This window comes from Ruditapes philippinarum, unplaced genomic scaffold (genome assembly GCF_026571515.1).
Source record: "Ruditapes philippinarum isolate M1 unplaced genomic scaffold, ASM2657151v2 ctg3897_1_1_1_1, whole genome shotgun sequence".
Classification (NCBI taxonomy): Eukaryota; Metazoa; Mollusca; class Bivalvia; order Venerida; family Veneridae; genus Ruditapes; species Ruditapes philippinarum.
Genome location: NW_026854659.1, coordinates 39,513 through 50,841, shown reverse-complemented (window position 1 = coordinate 50,841; position 11,329 = coordinate 39,513). Strand labels below are relative to the sequence as shown.

The window sequence follows — 11,329 nt, the reverse complement described above, 5'->3', positions numbered from 1 at the left end:
ATGTTGTTTATGTTAAAAGTTGACGACGCACGACGATGGACACAGGGCCATCACAAAAGCTCACCCTGAGCATTGCTCAGGTGAGCTAAAAAGTAAATTAAATTACTTATAATATTTCTTTAAAAAAAAGTTCGTAGGGAAATTAACCTGAAAATATTGCTTTAAGAGTAAATTATGAACCTAGTCACATAAGATGTAATTGATGATAAGGAATATGTATTTGAAGTAAGAGGTAGATGCCTTTGAAACTAAAAAAGTCATAGTAAAAAATAATATTTTTCAATAAAAAAAAAAATCTAAGTTCATGGGGAGGTAATTCTTGCAATATTGGTGCTAGCGTTAACAACCTTGTCACATAACATTTGGTTAATGATAAGGAACATATATTTGAAATGTGAAGTTGATCCCTTAAGAAATAAATAAGTAACAGTAAATAATAGCTGTCGGTAGGACAGCAACGCTCTACCATTCTAAGTGCTTGATAGAAAAAGAGCCTAGGTAATGTTAAATATTAACAAAAGTGCCAAATTTTCCTTTAAATCCATGTTACTGTTTTCGGCCTTGAAGAGAGTCCTATTATGCTCTCAAAGAAGAGTATAAAATTTCAACTTGTTCCTAGCCAGATGTCAATAGTATATGAAAATATCTGAGGTGGTATGCAAACTTTAATTAAATAACATAAAATCTAAGTCAGAAAAGGGGCATAATTCTGTTAAAATGCTTGATCCAGTTATCTCCTCCTGTTTACAGGTTGGGTCATGATGGTGAACAAGTGTGCAAAGTTTCAAAGCCATATATCAATAGACTTTGATATTTGAGATATTACAAAAACTTTAACATAAGTTATTACACCTACGCTGACACAGACGCCGACAACAACACTGACGCACTGGTGACTACAACAGCTCTACTTTTTCTTATCGAATAGTCGAGCTAAAAATAACTTTTTTAGGAAAATTCTATCTTCAAGAGGAGATAAATTTGAAAATTGGTGCTAGAGTAATGAACCTTGTCACATAAGATGTGGTTGATGATAAGGAACATATATTTGAAGTATGCAAAAGAAATAAGGAAAAAAGGATAAAAAATAATATTTTTTAAGTAAAATTCTAAGTTCAAGGGGAGATAAATCTGAAAATAGTGGTGCTAGAGTTATGAACCTTGTCACATAAGATGTGGTTGATGATATGGAAAACAAAAACTTTAATCTGAATAAGGACGCGGACGCCGGGGCAAGTAGGACGGCTCTCCATATACTTTGTATAGTCTAGCTAAAAATGAAAAATAAGAAAGTGTTTTATGCAGTAAACATTAATATAAATATAAAAGTGATATGGCACTTTTTGTACTAAGAAGCGAGGAATGTTATTTTATCTTTTCTTGCATTCTAAATCTATAGTAAATGATATTTTTACCGTACTTTTCTTGCCTATTAAATGTATGGTATTGTACCTAACAATATTGCTTTAGCAATGATGTTCCAGGGTTTTCACGTGTTTGTTTACACAAAATATCCATACATATATCTAATTTCTATTATAATACATATATGCATTAAACTTTATGCTTTAAACAAAAAAATAGAACATTTTACAACATTACCATTAGACAGGATTAATGTTGACCCCAGTGACACTACTGAAGTTTTCCAGATTGTATGTAAATGATAAGCAGACTGGAAATCTATACACCTGACAATCTATTTTCCTTTCTTCGAATTTTTCCATGAATATGTGACCATAAGGCTTGGAATTTTTTTAACAACATAGCAATATTCTGAGGTATCCAATGCATTTCTCTGCTTAACTTCAGCTAGAAACTTTTTAAAAGGAAGTTTTTCACATACAAATGTATTTCCTATACAATTTAGGTGAAACATGCAGGTCCACTGGCATTCAGGGCTTCCATTAAGATCCAAAATTTGGAAGTCAAAGACTGCAAAATGTCTTGACATTGGAAGTAACAAAATATTGGTAAAGAAGAAAAAAGCATTACATTTTGGAAGTCACAAGCCAAATTCAAGGAGTGAAAAGACTCACAAACTTCCATTAATGGAAGCCCTGCCATTACTATGAAAATGGTAGCCTGATGTTCATTTACAAAAAGTGTTTATAACTTTATCATTCAAACAAAAAGTTTCTCCAAAAATTGTGTATTTCTCATCTAAACAAACAACTCGGCACATTTCAACATCTTACAGTTCACATATATTCGTCTTACATGTCCACAGATATATATACAATGGATAGGAAGCTCAGAAAATAGTTGATAGTCAGATTCAGATCCACAGTGCGCTTCGGTGATAATCGGGTTTTCCCACTAGCCTCCGATTTTCGCACTCTCGTTAAACTTCGGCGATATCCATGAACTACTGTTTACATTGCCGACATTGTTTTTTTTTTTAGAAATATCTGTGTGGAAAAGTGTGTATGGTACGTTTTAACATAAATAACTATTGCTTCTTATGTAAGTAGAAAATGCTTCGTCTTTTTTTGTCAATGTTCCTCTTGGAATTGAATATGGCGGTATTTTGGCTACTATTACCCAGGATGCATCAAATCTTGGAAAATCCCGAAACACATGATAACTTGCACAAGAACAACCCCAATAATATTGAATTTAACTGTATGACGTCTAAGTTACTTCTCCATCTATATTAAGCTCCATGACATGTCCAATCAATCAGTAAATCAATAAGTTGATTGATTATTAGAACATTCAATCAACAATTATAAATCAGAGAATGAATCATCGAGTCAATGAAATCGAGGAAATCAACACTCTGAAATTAAACAAATTACATCAACATAAAAATAGAGTTAAATCAAGTTAAATCAATTTCCTTTGTCTGAAATGCATAATTATCATTTAAATAAAAACCTCCAAATTTATGGTCAATTACAATAAACCCATTCACAGTTTCTATAAGACTATATGATCTACGTAAATAACCGAGGTATATCAAGTGAAAAATACGAGTTGCTTCCCTTATCTTCGAGTAAAATTGATATCTCTTATGATTAAACAAAACCGCTAGTTTTTCTGATTAAATGTCCGCTTTTAAAATGTATTACACCAATAGCAAACGTTGGATCTTAGCTTCATCATAGTATATTCTTCAACACATCTTTTGACTCCACAAAGTATTCAAATGAACAGTTAACCCTACCACATTGCAGACCATTTTACATACAATTTATACAGTGAGAAAACAACCGGTTATCTTTAATCCTAAAACTACTGATAAGGAAAGCCTCTCGTCTGCTAGTTCTGAAAGTGTTTACCGGTGTATTAAATATTTACAACACATTGAACTGCTTACTTAACCTGTAGGTATATTAACTTATAATATAGCTATATGCTTTCTATTGGCCGCCACAATCATAAGTTCATTTAATGAAGTTATTATAAAATACATCATAATCATAAATAAATTCTAAACTCACCAGTTCGTGGAATTGAATGTACCAAAAAAAGCATTATCTTCTTCAAACACGCATACTGTCAAACTCTCTCTCTCTCTGCTGTAACTTCTGCAAAATATAATAAACACAATGTGCAAAGTGATATGAATAAATTGTGAGATTAAGTAAACAGAGAGCTAGATTAACGGATTTTTCTGAAAACAATTCTCAAAGGTTCCAAATCACGAAAACTGATGACATTTCAAATGGAAAAGAGTCAAATCGGCCCTATACCAACTCGGCACGGGTCAACTCGGCACGGGTCAACTCGGCCCACTTTACAAAAATATATATAACGTATTAACTTTGCTTTGCATGTTGTTAAAGTAAATGAATAATGAGAAATATCTTATTATTATATAATTTTACATTGTAGATCTACTTCTACGGAAATAAAGTATATTTAGAAAAAAAAGTTATTTATTTGTCTTGCAGATTCGATAAAATTAATATAGATCTAATGAAAATGTGTTTCCTTAGATGCATTTTGTTTGTATTAAAAGTACTATTCAAAAAATAAGAAACAAAAACGTGTTTACTTAATATCATAAGCTTCTAATTAATTGCAGGTGGTCACTAATCAAATTTGAATGAATGAGTTAGTGGGACACTGAAGGTATTTAAATTTACGGTTAAACCTACCACGAGTCAGAAATACAGTGAGATACGCAATCGGTTATCTTTACTCACTATTCTACTGATAAGAAAGCCTGTCTGCTGCTAGTTCGGAAACTGTCAATCCATGTATTATAAATAATTACAATAAATAGTGAAAACACAAACCTAAATATTATTAATTGAAAAGTGGGCCGAGTTGACCCGTGCCGAGTTGGAATATCAAATCAGACCACACTCGTTACTTAATTAAAAATCATCTATGACAAACACTCTATAAAACACTAATTTAAACCAAATGCAACTCAAAATAATACTGACCAACTATCAATAATCCATATTTCCAATAAATTAAGAACACTTTGAACTTTTTACAAACTAAGCCGCTTAAACATAGACAAAACTAGTGATATTGCGGGAAAACAAGGGAAACAACTCAAACAACAAAAAAAAATATATCAAGACACCTGAATTATCAACACTGTTACACATCATGAAATCCAAATAAGAATTCATAAACAGATTAAATTAAGTTCAAATAATATTGGTAAGTTTTCTGTACCTACTTTAGAAAATGATGAGATCAGCTTTCACATACAAATATAGCGTCGAAAACTTTGTTTTGGTACGAACTACTTCCTTACGCAAAGTTAACGCGAATGAATACTAATGATATTTTTTACTGATTATATCCTGAAAACATGCAAATAATATACGATAGAAATAACAAAATCAAAAATGAACTACTGACAATTCAAAATCTTATCACTTGTGTGTGACAAGAAAATCTGTGTAGAACTACTTTGCGTTGTTCGGTACCCATTCTTCTATTGAAATCCCGCAAATTGTGATAGAACTGTATTCAATGTTAACGCAGCGAATACAAAAATTACTTGAATATTTTATTATTTTAATCAATAGGAACTCTTGCAACACATACTTATCCTTGGATTTTCATTTTTGAGGGTTTGTCAAGGTCAAATTACCGTCAATGCCCAATTGAATTAAATGGTACATAGTTTTTAATTATTGTCATAAAAATTTATTGTACCAAGAATAAAGACAGTCCATAAAAAAACTAAAACAAATATAGCCAATTATAGCAAAACATGTGAAATTACAATACTCTGACCGTCAATTTCAAAAATGAGTCAAGCTAAGTTTGAGCTTTTTAACAAATTTACCTGAAAAAAGTTGTATGATGACTATCTATCTTTATTTTATGCTTTTCAGTGGATTACTGATTTATCTGTGAAAATTATATTTGATAATTTCACAGTGAAAATTATCAAAATATAATTTCACTTTTTTTCAATGACGAAACTACTTTTTTAAGATTTTCCCCATGTGGTACCTCAATTTTATTTTTACTGACAATTCTGACAATATCAGGCTGTTTAAAGAAAACGCAAAGCTGAAATTGATAATCAACTTAAATGTCAAAAGTAATAAAAAGAAGAAAACTTACTTCTATTCATTCAAATTCCAATCACCAAATTTCATCTCTAAATTTTTTGTTTCATTTTTACAGTCTGACAAATACATTCCTTCCACATGCAAACTGCTCTTGATGACATTTGGGCACATTAAAGTATCCTACGAGCAATAACTGCCGTACGCTTTATGAAAAATTGAAAAGCAATGACAGCTATCACCTCGTAGAACAATTAAACCACCCAGCGTTCCGAGCAAGCTTCCAAGTTTTCCATTTTCCAAGCTCCTTTTCTGAATGTTTTCACATCTGTCAACACTTATTTTTTGTCTGTTTCAATCCTCAAATATGTTTTCTTTCTTTTAAAAAGGTGTATGACTAACAAATCCAAATGATATCCCTCTGAATCAAACACAATTATTTTCCTCCCGTGAAATACACAACTTTAAAAAATGGCTGCCGCTTACATTTAACAAAGCCAGGTCTAATATAAACACGCAGTGAGTAACAGAAATATGGATGGATGGTTGGAATTTTTCTCCTACAAGAATTGTTTGTTTTTATTATTAAAACAAGCGATCATTCATATTTTTTTAACAAAATAAATAATATCACTGTCATTTAACGTTGATTGTCGGACTTATTTTACAGCTCAAGACTTCTTGTTTTTAATAAGAAATTCCGACTAACTGGGGCTCTCAATGGGGAAAACAGATTTTAATATTTACGTTAATGTCATGAAAATTTCGTTTAAACTTGTTTTTAAGCATAAAATAAAAAGAAAATTTGTTTGTTTGTTGTGTAAGATTTAATTTTATTTCATCTCGTGAACTTTAAAAACAGTATTCTCACTCGTGGCTACGCCACTCGTGAGAATACTGTTTTTAAAGCCCACTCGATGAAATAAAATTTCATCTTACACACAAACAAACAAATATCCTCTATATCTATTTATACATAGCAAAAATATAGCCAATTATAGCAAAATTCAAGCAAAGTTAATAAGTTGACCTTCAAAGTCAAAATTATGGAGTGATTGTCAAAAATCTACTTGAAGAGTACTTGTTCAAAGGACTGTTCTTCCAGGTACGAAGACAATCTATCAATAAATAACAAAGTTATTGTCAATTATAGCAAAAATTAAGCATAAATCAATCAATTTACATTTACAAAACCGGTACCGTTGGCCTAGTGGTTAAGGCGTCCGCCTTCGGACCGGGAGGTCGAAGGTTCGAGCCCCACGGGGAGCGTTAATTGAAGGATGAATGTTTCTCGTGGGACTCGTTCCGAAATGGCCGCTTCGTGAGCCGCGAGGTAGTTAAAATGAATGGTTACCGATTTCTATCCGCCTGGCGCCTGGCATAGTGGTAGGAATTGGGAGGTACATGGTATGCAACCAAAAGGTGTCTCATAAGTCAAAATGGCTGGCCCTTTCAGTAGGGGTGACACTATAATAAACAAGACCTTTACCTTTACCTTACATTGATGGTCGGTGTGATTTATAAGAGAATAGTCCATTATGGTCAATTTCTAGGTCTTGACCAAAGAGTTGCTATGTCCAATTAGGAAGGCTATTGAATGAGAAAGAATATGACCATTCTGAAAGTTTTCGGAAAGCAACGGTAACAGCAACGATTACAACAATATGACTGTAGCGATAGCTCTGTAGATATTTTTGCATTTCAACAACATATCCTTACCTACGACTCCTTTATGATGACTGTGGCAATTTCTGAATATCAATAACACGATGCAGATTAAAATCTTAACTTTTCTAAGAGCAATATATTTAATCTTTTACTTAAAATCAAAAATGTCTATTGGAATGGTTTTTGCTAGCCATAAAGGTGATCTTACGCTCTATGACATAAAATTTACACTCCGGCATTTTTCTAAACCGCAGTCATGAATATCAAGAAATCAAATAGAGCAGACTTAAGCAATTCTAGAACATTTATTTCTTATGTGTGTGGTAACATGTAACACTTTTCTACACAACTATGGTCCTCGTGAATTCTGATTTGGTTAACACACATGACATTGGTAGTGGCATCTACAACAATTTTACACAAATTGTCACGCCGTGTATAACAAGTATCTCAGGACTATACAACAATCCACACGAATAGTACAAAAGTAGCGCCTTTTCAGCACAGAGCTAGGATTGACACAAATAAATCAGTAAGCTCACGGATAAAATATTTAAAAGTAAATTAAATGAAAAGAAATGAATATGCGCAAACGGTTGCTATGGCATAATACTTTAAAGATCATTTTGAATATTTATATCGGCATAATTTAGTACAATTACGTATATAAAACTTTATTGTTTAGATATTCTGTAAACCTTTAACATTTGTCAAATGACTGACTACAGAAAAAGAAACATAAAAATAAAACCTTTTTATGCGGTTACCAGCGTAGCTCCGGTGCAGCATTTTCAAAACTGGCGGTAAGCTCGTAATAAAAGCCACAGTCAACCGTATACCGCTAGAATCATTCTTACTTCTAAAGTCAGTAACCGTAAGAATTCAATGGAATTTTATTATAAAGATATTGGAGGGTATGTCGGGGGTAGGGATGGAACCCTTCAACTACAATTAACAGTATTCATCTGGTGATATAGTTCCGGATACACATTTAAAAATACTAGTAAATGTTTTTGACATACAATGGAAAAAAACTCAAAGTAAATGTGTATATCATATAAATTTGAAATCATTTCGCTGTTTGTTTATGTCCAAAAAAAAGAAAAAGAAATAAATAATAGTATCACAATAGAGTGTCTCCATTAACATTGATTAGCTAAATTTTCATTTGACGATAAGCGTTCAATGTACATTTAAACAAATATACATGCATGTTTATTATATGATATAAATATATCTGCAATCTCATTGGTCCAAACAGTAGTCAACGGAACTTTTAATAAAATCGTATACACTTGGTGAAGTATCATATTCACTGGCTGAATTGGATTTTCTAAAAATAGATGGAGACTCCAATTCAAAGAGATAAATTTGACACTATACGAGCAGAACCAAAATTGTTAGAAATTTTGCAATGACTTTATGTAGTATGGAGCTCCTTTCCCTTACACTGTTTTTACAGGGATCCAGCATATGATTAATGCACAGCTGACATTGATTCTGTCTTAGTAGGCATATCGTTTATTTCATCGGTCGGTCCCAAAAGATTTATGTTTTAAAAGGGTTATATATTCTGGTATTTTGTGTATTTGGCTCTTAGTTGTGAACTTGAAAATATATTCAACTAGATCTGTGAAATATTTTTGTATTAGTGTAGAGTATGGTTTGGATTGAATACATGACCAACTCTGACTGGGTGTTCAATCTCTATTTATTTTATTTATTTTGATGATGTGAAAATGAAACCTATAAAAGCTTTGAACTTGAAACTTCATAGGATGATATATCTTATTAAGAGAAATGCAGTGCTTAAAAACAATTAAAAAATTGTATTATACAGTTAAGTAGGAATGTTTTCACATGACCTTAATAACTTAGGATATGTTTTCTGCTTTTTAATTGTGTCTTTTGACAGTTTGTCTGTGGTATGCAGGTTTCATAACCTCCGATCCCCTTTCAAAAATTCTATTTTATTTAGTTTCACCCATTGTGTTCTCGTTTAGGGCACAAGCAATTTTAAATGTTTAGGACAATATGCCGCTTTGTGCCACAATGTAGGTTCCATGATAGCGTTCATATGAACACATCTATACAGATGTATAAGTAATACTTAAGTTTACCAGTTCATGTTAAATTCTGCTTAAGCTGGTGCTAGGAGGCGTGGACGGTAGCTTGCAGTTATGAACAGGCTCAAACAAATCGAGTCTGCATTTTCAATTTTGCAGAGTTGTATTTTCCTATTCTGTATTTTATAACTTATATGCATTATAATGTGTGTTTCAAACTGTAACCTTTCTTCTGAAGAAAAAATGGCAATAATACAACTTTCAAGAATATATTAAATAGAATGGTATGGGTAATTTTATAAAAATAATGGATTCACAAACTTTATTTGAAATTTGGCAAGTATCTACACTGTAACCGAAATCTTGGTATATACTGTAACAAAATCGGATCAAAGTCGCTCTGCAATACTCTCCTCGCTCTATACTGTAACATTGTTTATTTTTTCAAACGAACAGGAAAATAGGTTCAACTGGTCATTTACTTTTAAAAACGTTTCTAAACACAAAGGACTAACGTTATGTAGGTTTACTTTTGTAGACATGCTAAAATAATGTCGGAATTGGACGAAACATGCGTTGGTCTCTCAATTCAAATTTTCAATCTGTCAAGTCAGCACATTTATGAGACAATAAAGAGATAAAAATGCGCTTCATGGTATGAAGAAATATATGACTAGATACCTGATCCAGTTCCTTATAAGCAAATTACAAAAACATCTTTTAGAAATTGAACTACTTGTATTATGGACCAAAATAAAATCACCTACCCGTTTTCGCCACATATAATCCTAAATCTTGAAAATTCTATACTGTAACTGGAAAGCGCGATACTGTAACAGGTTCCCGACGGTGTCTTTCGTAAAAAAAGATGTCGGTAAAAGTGGTAAAGCTGTCAACTGCTGCATCAAACATCAAAAGAATTTCAGCAATATTCAAGCAATTCAAATACAAGGTGAGAAAGAACCAGCGTTGGATAAATGAACAAGATTAACGAAACGAAACTGAATTTACTCCTCGTATTACGGAATATTAGGAATATCTTGATATGGTAGCTGGCATCCGTCGAATTGAAAATAAAGATTCAGGTCTAATAAAACGTTCGTATAAATGGGTTTATATCGGGGTGGTCGCAAAGCGGTTTTATACTTCATTCAATTTCAATGCAACTTAAAATAAATTTATTTATATACAAAATTGTAACGTTTTGTTATGACAAATGAATGCAATAATAAGTTTTAAAAATGAAAATGGTCACACATGACGAAGTTCATTTTGAAGGAAAATGCACTGTGATTTTTGCGTGAAACTGAATAAATCCCTGCCAGCAATATTGAAGATGCTCAAATAAATTGATTCAAATGTTGGCAGAACTATTGTCGTGCAGGTCACTGACAATGGAAACGAAAACAGAGGGCAAACAATCATTCATTCTTCGCTGCGCAATGGGTTCTACCTTCCTGAGCAAAACATCGCAGAGGTATATAAACTACCTTCTCACATGTGATCTGCCACACAGGATTGTATTACTAAGATCTGCGTGTACTGTTTTAAGGATTTACATTGTTGGCGTCACTATCCTTAATCTGAGCGCTTCATGTGGTAAAGAATGATAAATTTCAAAGTGGCATTTAGTGTTCTCTGTAAAATGATTTACAATTATTTTAAATATATTAAGTATTTAGTCCAAATATTAATATTGCTTTATCAATATCATATGCACGTGATAAAATACTGTTATCCGCTTAATATTTCATTGCCCCTCGTGCATTCAATATGAAGAAACGTTAAACAACTATCAATATTCAATATTGACTTTACATGTACGTAAATACATACGTTTTAACAGGACAAATGTTTCATGATTTAAAGTGTTAATTAATATAACCAGATAAGTCTGTAAAAATATATATGCATTGGTTTAAGTTGACTATCTTGAAATATTGATTTACAAATTTTATTATGAATTTCATTGTGCTCCACACTTTTAACCGACCATGAACTGTATCTCTATATCTCGATCATAGTGTACGGTGCTGTATTGAAGTAAATGTAATTTATCTATCATAACGATCGTAATGGAACCCATGTGAGAGGTTTAAAGAA

General features: G+C 32.1%; 1 long non-coding RNA gene across 1 annotated transcript; it reads right to left on the bottom strand.

The window, feature by feature from the left end:
• Positions 1 to 1,888: 1,888 nt before the first annotated feature.
• Positions 1,889 to 4,485, bottom strand: LOC132740699 (uncharacterized). Its single transcript, XR_009627191.1, has 3 exons — positions 4,401 to 4,485; positions 3,447 to 3,533; positions 1,889 to 2,782 (listed from the first exon to the last, which is right to left on the bottom strand). It is a non-coding gene; the product is annotated as an uncharacterized LOC132740699 (long non-coding RNA).
• Positions 4,486 to 11,329: the final 6,844 nt, after the last annotated feature.